The sequence below is a fragment of the Lissotriton vulgaris genome, unplaced genomic scaffold (assembly GCF_964263255.1).
Source record: "Lissotriton vulgaris unplaced genomic scaffold, aLisVul1.2 SCAFFOLD_2278, whole genome shotgun sequence".
Classification (NCBI taxonomy): domain Eukaryota; kingdom Metazoa; phylum Chordata; class Amphibia; order Caudata; family Salamandridae; genus Lissotriton; species Lissotriton vulgaris.
Genome location: NW_028241342.1, coordinates 29,648 through 42,365, shown reverse-complemented (window position 1 = coordinate 42,365; position 12,718 = coordinate 29,648). Strand labels below are relative to the sequence as shown.

The following is a 12,718-nucleotide window of genomic DNA, read 5'->3' as shown; positions in this document are numbered from 1 at the left end:
CATCTCGCGTACTGTGACTTAAAGTAGTCAATCCACAGATGTTGAGCTACATTATTCTGGGGACGATCTGGACATCCTCCCCTATCCCATTTAAATGTATCCCAGAACAGTTTTGGGTTCTTTGCCTTGCATGCTTGTTTTAATTCCTGCCATTTACACTCATCCATTAGCTTTTTTGCCTCCTCTGTGTTTTCCTATAACAGTCCCGTGCCTCTCTTACGTTACTTAAGTCCCTCTCTCTTAGTGCTAAGGCCAGCTTAGCCTGTGCTTGCCGACATGCCTTGTTATACCAGCCTTCGAGTTTCTTATTCTTTTTGCTCTTGCCTGAGTCCGACATACAAAAATGTTTTTTTAATCGAGCAAAAAGTTTAATATGAGTGTCAATCATAAGAGAATGGAAGTCTGAATTAGTAGTACAGGGCGCCAACTCTGCTAATACATTATTTACATCTTTGTTTATGCTAACCAGGGTTTCAGGGTGTTCAATAACTTTGCTCCATATGACGTGGCGCATATCATTGGTTAAGATAGGGTCTGGTGCTATTGCACCATGTTTTGCTAGTACCACCTTACCCATGTACAAATTAAATAGTAAGGGGTTTGTGATCACTTTCTACACGTCCCATTGCAGCCATATCCTTGAGACAGTGTCACAATTCTATATGAACTAGCAGATAATCTAAACGACTAGACCTAAGGCCATTATCATATGTTCTGGCACCCTGCCTGTCAGATGGCGTTCCGCTGTTAGCAGCCCTCAGTCGCTTCCCCATACATAACCCCTTCAATTGAATTGCCACCTCTGTCAATTTTTTTATAGGTGGCATCTCAAGATGGGGAATACCCCACCTCGTATCTTCCTCCTCTGTGGGGCACTGATCTTCTTGCTCTAATGGGTCAAAAGTTGTGTTGAAGTCCCCCGCTACAAGTGGCAATGTATTATTAGGCATGTCGTCGTCTAAGGCTGAGATTACCTCCTATTTGTGCCCCCCTGGTTGTCCTCTTGCATAAATGTTATAAATGTCTATGTATTGGCCTGATGGTAAACTAAGTCTCACTGCTAGGATATCGTTGTTGGATACAAGGAGTTTTTTAACTTTGCAGCTCAGAGCCTGCCTAACCCAAATTACTAGTCCTCCAATCGGGCGACCTTTATACTTTTTAACAGCTGGGACCTGGACATTGAGATAGCCCAGCCGAAAAGCAGGATCCACCAACCAAGTCTCCTGGAAGAGACAAATGTCGTATTTTTCAATAAAATCAGACCAGTCGGGCGAAACTAGTTTGGATCCCAAACCCGCTATATTCCAGGATAACATTGATGTAAAACAATTATTATGGGGCAAGCCATCTACATTATCAGTCCAACAAGATGAGTAAGGCCGTCTATTTTCATTACTTGGCTCTAGGGCGAAGATTGGGTTTATTTCTCCCAGCAATTGAATCTGTTGTAACTCACAACCCCATGAATCCGGATCTGATCACTCTACATTAACTTGGATTCTGTTAACCTGGGAATCTGATGCCGCATTCTCGATATTAGCCTTACCAACAAATCGATTCATCCTCCTTGCTACCTTGCCATACCTTGGCACTACTCCGTTTGTCCTCAGGCTGTGTTTAGGTAGTCGTCAATCACAATCTTCCAAACCGGACAAAACATCGTATCTATTGGTCAACCTAATTCCCCCTAAGTTACTCCAATTCTGTCTCCCTCCGTCTAGTGTCATATTTCTGGGGACAATAAGTGTAGGGGGATCGAAATGTGTCAGAGATAGGGTTTGAATCAGTGTAGCTGAGCATCCCGGGACCCATTCGCAGATGTGCTCAGCAACCCTTCTGTCCCTAAAATTAATTATTACACAGTCCCCTCGATAGACTTTTTATGTGGCCCAATCCAATCCAGGCGCCTAGCGAACAAAATTTCAGCAGATACCATGATGGGAAAAGGCCCGTTGTAATTGAGCCAACGGATACATTTGTTCTTAAGCTCCATATACTCCTCCCTCTTACCCTGGCTCAAAGGTGGAACCCCCGCAAGAACCACCACATGCGGCACGGATTCCGGGGGAAGATCTATACACAGTAACCCTTTTGTTGAGGGTACATGAAGAATGTTATTGTTCACTTGAAGTTGTTGAGTTACAGTCCTGCTCCTTTCCCCTATCTCCGCCCTGCCACTCAACACAATGTGATTAGTTGCTGCAATATCACTAGGATGAGATGAAGAAAGATTAAGTGTTATTACAACTGGAGCACTGATATCAACTGTATTATTTGTAGGCAATGGGGCAGAGGGAAAGTCAGATTCATTAGTTTGCTTAGGCAATCTCTTTTGCTTTTCTAATGCCCCTTTATCCCGGTTTCCACCCAGTGCCTGAGCCGAAGCAAACAATAGTTCAAGACATGCAAGTCTATTTTCTATCAAGTTAAGTCTGTCATAAATGGGGAGACATGTCTTTTTAAAAATGTGTTCCAGTTTGGTCCAAAAGTCCAATCCCAACTCAGCAGGGAGCACAGCACCAGGGCTCAATATCGATGTAGACTCCTCCGTGATGGGCCGGCATGTAGCAGGACTATGCGGAGTTGTTGGCATTGTGCTTTCCCCTACTTTATCCGGTTTCTGGATTTTAGCTTTTCTTCCTTTCAGGGGGGCCCCCCATGCTTCCTTTTAGAAATTAAACCTACCGCCGGGTCAGATGTCCCCAGATTGAAACTACACGCAGATCTTGTTTTGAGGAGGAGTGTGGCTCAATGGTTAGAGCGGCAGACCCTGATGCAGTGTTCTGGCCCGGGACCAGGGTTCAATTCCCTCCTTGGCGGGTCTTGGGCTCAATTTCCTCGGACCTAACAATTCTCGCCTCTGTGCCCATTCTAATCATCATGGGCCCCATGCTGCAACTCTGGGCAATAGCTTGCTTAACCTCCACACCGGCCCCAACAGCGCCAGGATGCCTGGCTTCACACTGGGGGTGCCCAGGAGTGGAAACTTCTCAGGGAAAGCCAGGAAGGGTTCCACAGCGGTATGAGTAATAGCGCCAGAAAACCGCTTGGTGGCAGTGCGCTCTACAAATACCTTGACATTTACATTTGACATTTACTTAATGTCGGCAATCCAGAATGTACATTGTGAAGGTTGGGGCATTTCTGGTACCATGCATAGCATCTCCACTTACTGGGTTACAAGGCAAACCTCCAGCAATTTGCAATGGTTGGTTCCCCTCACGCTCGCCATTGCCATCTGACCTTGTGAGATCAATATTTTGTTGGGGGGTTGGCGAAGGTGCCTGAGCCAATCTTCCCATAGATGACCGTTTGTTAAAGACAGGGTCAAGTGATAATCTTCCTTCTGTCAGCTCTATTTCGTGGGCCAGAACAGAAGATGCTCTCGTAAGAAACTGGTCCAAAGTGCCCACTATTGACCCACCGTTAATGGATTTCCTGCCCTTCCCAGCCATAGGAGTGGTCATTTCCGAAGAAGCTTAAAAACAACTACTCCTTTAAATGCTTAATAATGGCTAGTGATTAGGTGATCTACAGCAAATGGCAGGATATGGATCGTACACTAACCTTAAGGTGTAAATAATAGGGGGGCCCTTGTCTCGTCCTCAGCCGTTCTCGAACGAACTCAAACGGCGCCCACCCGCACGCGTCTCGGGATCGGCGAGGCGCTATGTAGGCGCGTCAATCAGGGTCAGGTGCGAGTTCTCTTCTTGCGACACCTGGGACTTGAAGTCCGGTACCAGCGTCCTCCCCCAAAAGCAAACAGCGATGCGGCTCCCCTTGTATCGTTGAGATTTTTTCTTACAGTTTACTGTCTACGTGCTGAAGCTCTCTCCACAAGATCCACCAGCACAATATGCTTAACAAGATAAATTTCATATATTTAAGTGCATCAACATCCAAGCATGCTGCAGAGTAGATAAAAAAACAAGATTCACTGGATTTAAAATCTTTAAACAAAAAAATAACCTCCTAGCCTCTGACTGACAGTTAAAACATGCATTTCTTCACATTGTGTATATATGCTAATTTGAAACATTATAGTAAAACTTGAATTATAATTGGAGCTTTCATAACAATATGTGCTTTTTCTTTTTTTAAATGTAGAGCATTTTTTTGGGGGGACAAAATAGTTCTCACTTCATGATGTCAAACTGTTTCATGCTCCACCTGCTGCCTGACCCCCCTTAAAAAATCCTTCAAACCATTAATTATGCAGTAGTGTGTTTCGCGACAACAATATTTATGTATTTGTATATATATATATATATATATATATATATATATATATATATATATATATATATATATATATATATATATATATATATATACACATTCAATAATGTTCCTGCTCGCCACTCCACTGCGAGGACAAAACCAGGTAAGGACCTCTTTCCAATGACCATTAGAGCACTCACAGCATCAGGCAGCAAAGGAAAACTCCATACTTTTCTTCGAGTGAAAAAGCAGAGTGCATTTTATTCCATACAACGAAAAGTAATGGACATAATATACACTGTTTATTTTGCTAGTTTGTTTGTCATGGCACTCCTCCACCAATAGTTCATGTGATGTTTTGCATGAAACTCTTGAGTTACGCAATGAAATATTAGTAGAAGAACCTTCAGCCTCAAGACCTGGCTCTTCGGCTGACCTGTAGCTGCTTCCACCTCCCCCTCCCCACCCCCCCAGCGCTTTGAGACCATCTCGCGTGAGTAGCACGCTTGAACTCTCCTAATTGATTTTGATTGATTGATTGATTGAACAGGCGGAACATTAGGAAACTGCAAAGGAAATAATGATTTCAGGAAGAGACAGCACACTTATGATTCTTAGTACCCACATGTGAGCCCGACATTCTGAGGCCATTTATTTAGGAGTCGAATTTGCACCTTACCCCAAAATAGCATTTGCTACCCTAAAAACTCCAGTTTTGTAGGAGAGGCTGGCAAAGTTGTTTTATTCTCCACAACGGCTAGCAAGGAGACTGATGTGTAAATTGTGAGGGGATACCGGTCTTCCTTATTGTGAATTGGCTCCTCTATACCCGTCAGTATGCCCACCGTACCCTGGACACTGTTTTCACGACCTTCTTTCAAAGGTGTCTGAACTGCAACACTGATGAAGAGGCAGCCTTCTATTCAGTGCCCTTTTGACCGTCAATATTAGGAGGCTGTATCTGATTCACGTTAAACATTTAAAGTGAGTTATGAGCAACTAATAAAGAGAAAATATACTTAGTGATAAAGCGCGTTGAAATTGTACAGCAGTGAGTGCTCCAAACAAGGTTTAAATATCGGCAAAAATGCTTCACATAACTAAGATTTTGCTAGCTTGGAAATATTTTAGCTGCAAGAGAGAAAGCATACAATTCTGAAAACAAACTGATTCTCCCAAAAACAGAAGTGACTTGGCAACAACAACCAGGAGCGTCAAAATGTTCCCAATAAGTTTATCGGCGCGCTGGGGTCTCTCGACTCCAACTTGTAAAAGTAAATGATTGGCAAAGTAATTCACTTGGGGAAAGAAAATATCTCCGTGAAAAATCGCAAACCCGCTTTGCTGGTGGAAGCGCAAGAGACTGACCGAAGTCAACCAACTGTGCTCGTCTCTTGGGTGGGTGTCCATAGGGTTGCCAGGTCATTTCATTGAAGCATTATCAATGTTATTTAAACATGTTGAATAGCAGCACACGCAGCTGTACAGTACGATATGTCTTGAAGTCAGAGCAACATGGGAAAGAGGGAGGTTAAATAGTACCTTGATAAAGGTGGGAGCAGTGAAGGGGCACCGATTAAGATGAATTAAACAGTGCTTGGTCCATGCTCCACAGAAATGATCGCAAGTGACGTTTGGCCTGCATTGGACAATTATGGAAACTGTAAAGAATGACAGGGATGCCAACAAATGGTTAGCTCCAGGCACTTTTTGTATACAATAGCAGCATCGGATTGGCAGAGCGGGCAATCGGGCATTGCCCGAGGGGTCTGAGATCAAGGCCAGCTGGTAGGCCGGTTTATCACATGGAGATACCATCACATGTGCCTTCCTGCGGGCTGCTGCAGCCTTAGAGAGAAAATCGGAGCCCATTTCAACTAAGTGCAGATAATGTCCTGCTCATTGTCTTAAGCAGTAGGACAATGAGCCTAACTGAGCAGAGCCTGTGTGTGGTGGGTCTCCTTCTGTCCCAGTCTCTCAGCATGACAGAGAGGCCACTGGGTGTGGCTGTGCTCTATTTCAGCATCACAGCTAGCCATAATATTACCTGGGGGTGGGGTGAGAGGGGCTGTACAGGGAGACAGATTACATAACTATGAGGGGGCGTTAATTTTGGGCGACAATGACAAAGAGAAGGGAAAATAGGCATGAGAGGTCGGTAACAACATGGATTGAGCGGGGAGAGCATTGTGGAGATAGACAAAAGGAGCAGTGAGACAGCTGAGAGGAGAAGAATGACAAAAATATGTGAAGAGGAAAAAGAAATCAAGTGAGGAAGAAAGGAAAAGTAGAGGAGGTAATATAAGTGCGCTAGAGAGGCAGACACATGAAGGGAGGATGGGGAAGAGATTAGGGAGAAATGATGGAATACATTGGAGTGACGTTGTTAAAGATAGAGAGAAAGCTGGAAAGAGAAAGTGGAGAAGAGGGAGACAGGAAATTATTACAGGATGTGGCATAACAGCCAGAGCTGATCAGTTGGGAACTAGGTTTGAGTCTCAGGGTTGACTCAACATCCTCTGATTCTAGTGTCCATGTAAAGTGCTCTAATACCATTGGGTAGAGCTTGCTTTTTATACAACTCCAAAAATAAAAGTGAATGACAAAGGAAATGAAGGAGAGGAGCAGAATGCAGTAGAGGGTGTGAAACATTTTGTGGTCTATGAAAAAAGAAAGATGCTTACTACCTCACATGCACTACCCTAAGTCTCTCCCTCAGTCTAGGGCTTAGTTTAGAGGTTGCTATCATTCCAGGAGTTATTGCTCAATGTAGATTAAAATCCACCATAGACATTTCCTTAATCCAATGGATGGAATGGTAAAGGAAATTCCACCTGTGGGTTCTCCTTTGGTTTAAACCCTGCCTTCAGGCCCAAGAGGACGTTCTAGTAGTACGCAACAAGGCAATAAAGGGGGCATATAATAATATAACTTTAGGTATTATACACATAAATTCAAGGGACAGATGGTTGTGAAAGAGACTGACAAGAGAGAAGACAGGAGAAAAAGGGAATTTTTGCAATACATATACATGAAATGTATATGTATGTAAAGAAGAGATACAAAATGACTAAGGGAAGTAAGGCACAAGAGATATACAAATAACTGAAGAAACAGCCCACAGATGAAAAAGAGTGGGAGAGAGAGGGGGATTTGTGGACAGAGAGAAATATAGGAAAAGATACCAGTGAAATGTGAGAGACCGAAGAACATAGGTAGAATGAGAGACACCAAGAGAGGAAAAGAAGTAGAGTATGAGAGAAAATGAAAGGACTAGGAGGGGCAGAAAATGATATGGAGGACGAGAGAGCACAGCACAGAAAGTGAGAAAGGGATATAGAGACAGAGAGATTGAAAGGCATTTTGAGTGAATTCTTGCAGCTTTTCCAGATTCGTATCAATTTTCTACTTAACATACAAAAGATATCAAGTACAAGTTGTATGTAGTCCACAAAGAGATGTTTGGATAGGGACTCCTGAGTGACAACCAAAGGAGGAAGACCTCTGGTTCTTGAGGGTGAACAGAAGCCTCCAGACACATAGGATGCACATTGTTCTCTGACTCATGGCCTGACATAATACAGGATATTCAGGTATATTTGGGGGCTGGGGAATACAAACTAGGGGACCAATGGGTGACTAACACATTTAGGCACCCAAAGCACATAAATGTATAGGCCTGAAGATCAGGTGAGGAGACCTGTAGGTGAGTTGCAGTGCAATAATGGTGTATCTAGTTGTTCGTCTAGTCTTGGCCAGTGCTACTTACTCCACAAATTTAGAATGCTTAATTTATCACCGATTACTCCCGATACTAAGTAACGGTTCATGAAACATCATTATTCACAAATGTGGGCCACTTTTTCCTTCGGTGCCCAGGCCTAATTTTGTTCCAATCTGACCCTGTACAATAGTGTCTTGCAAGCGAGATGCATGCGCTAGCACATGCTCTCCCATGCTCGACCCTACAAAATGATATATGTGACTGAATGAAAGACTATATTCTAAGGCACTTAAATGTAGTTTACTACCCCTACCAACTGTTATGTAAGATTTTTAAAATACACGTGTTAACCAGTATATGCTGAATATAATCCTAATGGTCTATTTAATCCAGCATTTCAGAGCATCTCCTTTACAGCACTGCAACGATGGCTTGGGATGCAGAAAAAAAAAGCATTTCCCTGAAAACTAGATATCCGAAATCATTTCCTTACCCTAAGCATTAAAGGGGCAAATTCATCTTCAGTGCAATTTATACGGGTTCCTCCCTTCACCCACAAACTCAGGCACTTGCCTACTCGGGAATATAAATGGGCAAATCGAGTTGCTTTACGTATCAGAGGTAACGCTTTTCGTATGGGGAACATGCTTGTTGGTCTCGATCATCATGGGGTGATGCACATTCCACGATTAGACATCAAACATACTGCTAACCACGCCATTTATTTGTGGGGTGCTCAGACCTCAACGTATTGTGAGTGGTCACCACAAACTGTTCATCCATCAGCACGTTTTGTTTTACATTTACGTGTTTGATCCGTGCATCAGGTTATATAGTCTGGTTGCAGATTGTTTCTTGCCTATGTTTTTGCCCCGTTCAGAAGGGGCGAAGACACCTCTAATTTTTAATGGCGTGATATTGCACCTGTAACGATTCATTTCGTTTGCCAGTTTCTATATCTATTTGTTTATTTTAAATTGCCTATAGAATTCAAACAAGTGTACAACACAGCATATACAATCGATGTATTATATATACTCTTATATCATTCATTATTGGGTGTTTACAAAAGGAAATGTTTAATCAAAGCCAGGGATGGGAAGAATTTAAAGTTGGTCATAAAGAAACTCGACAGGGAAATTATAGTTTGTTCCTGGTCTTAAATTAGGACACAAGAGGGCAGTGTTGCCCTGCAATAATGCTGTGCAGCTATCACATACTTCTGCAATCTGACGGCAGTCTTCCTCACAATCAAGAAGACATCACAGGGCGAGGTTTTCAGTGTATAGAGCTGGAGAAGAGTGACTTTTCTGCGGATTATCCATCTGCATTGTTTTGAGTTCTTTTCCGTGGCATTATTTTTAGTTCGACTACCTTTACGACGAGGCTGCATACAAAGGACCAGACACTGAACGCCGTTCACGTCTAGAAATGACTGCTGCAAGAGAGCCGGGCACAAGAGCATCGGCAGACGGCATCAGGCGGCAGGTACTGTTGTTGTTGTTGAGCTGCCTTTATGGCGCAGCCAAGGGACAGATCAGCTACTCTGTCGCTGAGGAAATGAAGATTGGCGCGGTTGTTGGGAATATTGCTCAGGATATGGGGCTGCTTGTGAAAGATCTGCCCGCTCGGAAGCTCCGTGAAGTTTTTGGTTCCAAAAATCCGTACTTTTCTGTGGATTTAGCAAACGGGAACTTGCGAGTGAATGACAGGATTGACCGAGAGGCGATGTGCGGAGGAGCTCCACGCTGCGTCATCAGCTTCGAGATAGTTGTGGAAAACCCACTGCATGTGTACCACGTGAAAGTCGATGTCGAGGACATTAATGACAACCCTCCGAGTTTCCTTACAAATAACATCATTCTTGAAATTTCAGAGTTCACGTTGCCGGGGGCACGGTTTGCGCTGGGAAATGCACTGGACCCCGATCTTGGACCGAACGCGCTGAAGAACTACGAACTGAGCAGCAATGTATATTTTATCCTGGAAGAAAACGAAAACACCGACGGAAATAAACACGCCGAACTGGTTTTGGAGAAACCCCTGGATCGCGAAAAGGAGAGCAGCCATCATCTAATTCTGACAGCCTATGACGGGGGTGTTCCGACCAGATCGAGTACGGCTCGCATTAATATCCGCGTGTCTGATGCCAATGACAATGTACCTCAGTTTAGCCAGAAGAGCTACAAAGTCAGCCTCAGAGAAGGGGCACCTTACAACTCCACCGTGGTTCGTCTGGAAGCAAGTGATGACGACGAAGGCTCAAACGCACGGATTACATACTCTTTCAGCAGCATCCCAAATAATGCTCGTGGTATTTTTAATATAGATCCAACCAGTGGAGAAATAACAATTAAGGGGCTTGTTGATTTTGAGGAGACTCCGAGTTATACTATGGTCGTTGAAGCCAAAGATGGCGGCGGACTCTTTGCTCACTGCACAGTGAATGTTCAAATTATTGACGAAAACGACAACGCCCCCGAGATAACCCTAACATCCGCTTCAAGTTCTGTTCCAGAAGACTCTCCGCTTGGAACGGTGATAGCTCTAATAAATGTCAATGATCGAGATTCTGGAAAAAATGGCGAGGTCACGTGCTATGTTGAGGATGCTCTTAATTTCCAGTTGATCTCGTCTTCTGGTAACTATTACAAACTCCTAACAGCAGCACCCCTGGACAGGGAGGTGGTCTCAAACTACAATATCACTGTTGTAGCTACAGATGCAGGAACCTCGCCATTGTCCACGAGACAAACTATTCATTTAACAATATCGGATATCAATGACAACCCCCCTGTTTTCCAAGGATCATCGTACCTTGTGCATGTTCCAGAGAATAACCCATCAGGAGCCTTCTTGTATAAAGCAAAGGCAACTGACCCCGATTTGAACCTGAACTCTCGAATTGCATATTCTTTAATAAACAGCATATTTAACGGCGTACCAGTGTTATCCTATGTCTCAATTAACTCGCAGACTGGTGTGATCTACGCCCAGCGCTCCTATGACTATGAACAACTGAGGGAGTTTCAGTTCCAGGTAAGAGCTCAGGACTCAGGGTCTCCTCCTCTCAGTAGTAATGTCACCCTGAGGGTTTTTATTGTGGATCAGAATGATAACCAACCGGAAATCCTCTACCCAGCCCCAGAGTCTGATGATTCCACCTTGTTTGAAATGGTTCTGCCTTCATCTGAACCGGGTTCCCTGATCACAAAGGTGGTGGCTGTAGATGCAGATTCTGGACATAATGCATGGCTCTCCTACCACCTCCAGGCAACGGATTCCTCCCTTTTTAAAATAGGCCTCCACACTGGAGAAATCAGGACATCGAGAGTATTCCAGGAAAAAGACCAAGTGAAGCAGAAATTAATCATCGCAGTGAAGGACAGTGGGCAGCCACCTTTGTCAGCCACAGTTACAGTGAATGTAGTCTTTACAGAAAACCTTCAGGAGGCACTTCCAGCATTAGTTAACAAATCTCTTGACTCAAACAGTCAAACGGAATTGGAAGTGTATCTTGTGATAGCGCTATCTTTGATTTCTTTCCTATTTCTTTTTACAGTGGTATTTCTGATCATTATTAAATGTCGAAATGCCCAAAATGAAAAAGTTGTTGAGTCTCTGTACACTGCCAACCACACTTACCTAGACCAAAGGTTTATTTCCAACTACCAAAACGGGACCTTGCAATTGCCTTACTCTTATGAAGTTGCTTTGAATTCTCAGAATAAGGAGTATGCTCATCTTAAGCCATGCCAAGAAGTCCCAACTGATCTCCTTGTTTCTGCTGATGACTCTGGAATAGGACAAGATACTCCTGCTGGGCCCCTTAGTAGCAACCAAATGGAGACGGTAAGCTGTAATTCCAGTTCTATTCAACTAGTAAATACTAAACTTAATTTGAAATTTTTGTTTGATTTATAACTTTAACTTTTGGGGCAAATGTATGTTTTCTCTTGAAAGTAGTTCATAAAAACTATAATATTTACTGACTGAAAACAAATGTACTGCAAAGAACTTACGAATGATTAACATTTTGTCAACCCATTGTATAGCTTTTGACAATAAAATAATATATACATGTTGCCTTACTAACAATCTTAGATGGTCGCGTGTGATCTCATTAAGAAATTAATCAATAGTGTCATTCAATATGTCAGCAGTGGTGTCATTGATGATGAAATTAGTGAACCATAACCGGAGCCACTGGAATTTTGCGATTGTGCGGCCATAGCAATTTTCACATCATTGTATATTTGCAGCATTTGCCATATAATGTATCTGCTGCATAATCTGCAGATTTTAGACCCCTCCCCCATAAAAGAATTCTAGCTCAAGCTTTTCAAAAGTTAGTAAAAATGTAGCAGATTGTGCTGCCACGCAATGTAAGGTCCTTTGAAAAGGTTGACTGGTCAGCTTTATGTAACTTATTGCTATGTTTTTGAGTTAAACTGGTACTAATGAGGTGCAACCAATGCCCAGACCGTGTTAACAAGTGTAAAAAGGACAAAATAATATAGTAATACTATCACAAAATGTGCCGCATAATGCCACATACATTGACTTTTCTTGCCACACGATTTACTTAACTCTGCTGCATAATTTGATGCTCCCATGCCACATAGTTCCAGTAGCCCTTTCCATAACTGAGTAAATTCAGGGCTTTCATTTTTTTGTAACTCTGTTTTGATTTAAAGAGCATTTAAAGCACAATTCTGAGTTTTATTGAGCATGCTTTAGTGTACAATAGGCAGGAACATGTTTATTTCC

At 43.0% G+C, this 12,718-nt stretch overlaps 1 pseudogene; it reads left to right on the top strand.

Moving 5' to 3' along the window:
- LOC147671315 (protocadherin gamma-B1 pseudogene) overlaps window positions 1–11,800 on the top strand; it is a 42,006-nt pseudogene extending 30,206 nt beyond the window's left edge.
- Window positions 11,801–12,718: the final 918 nt, after the last annotated feature.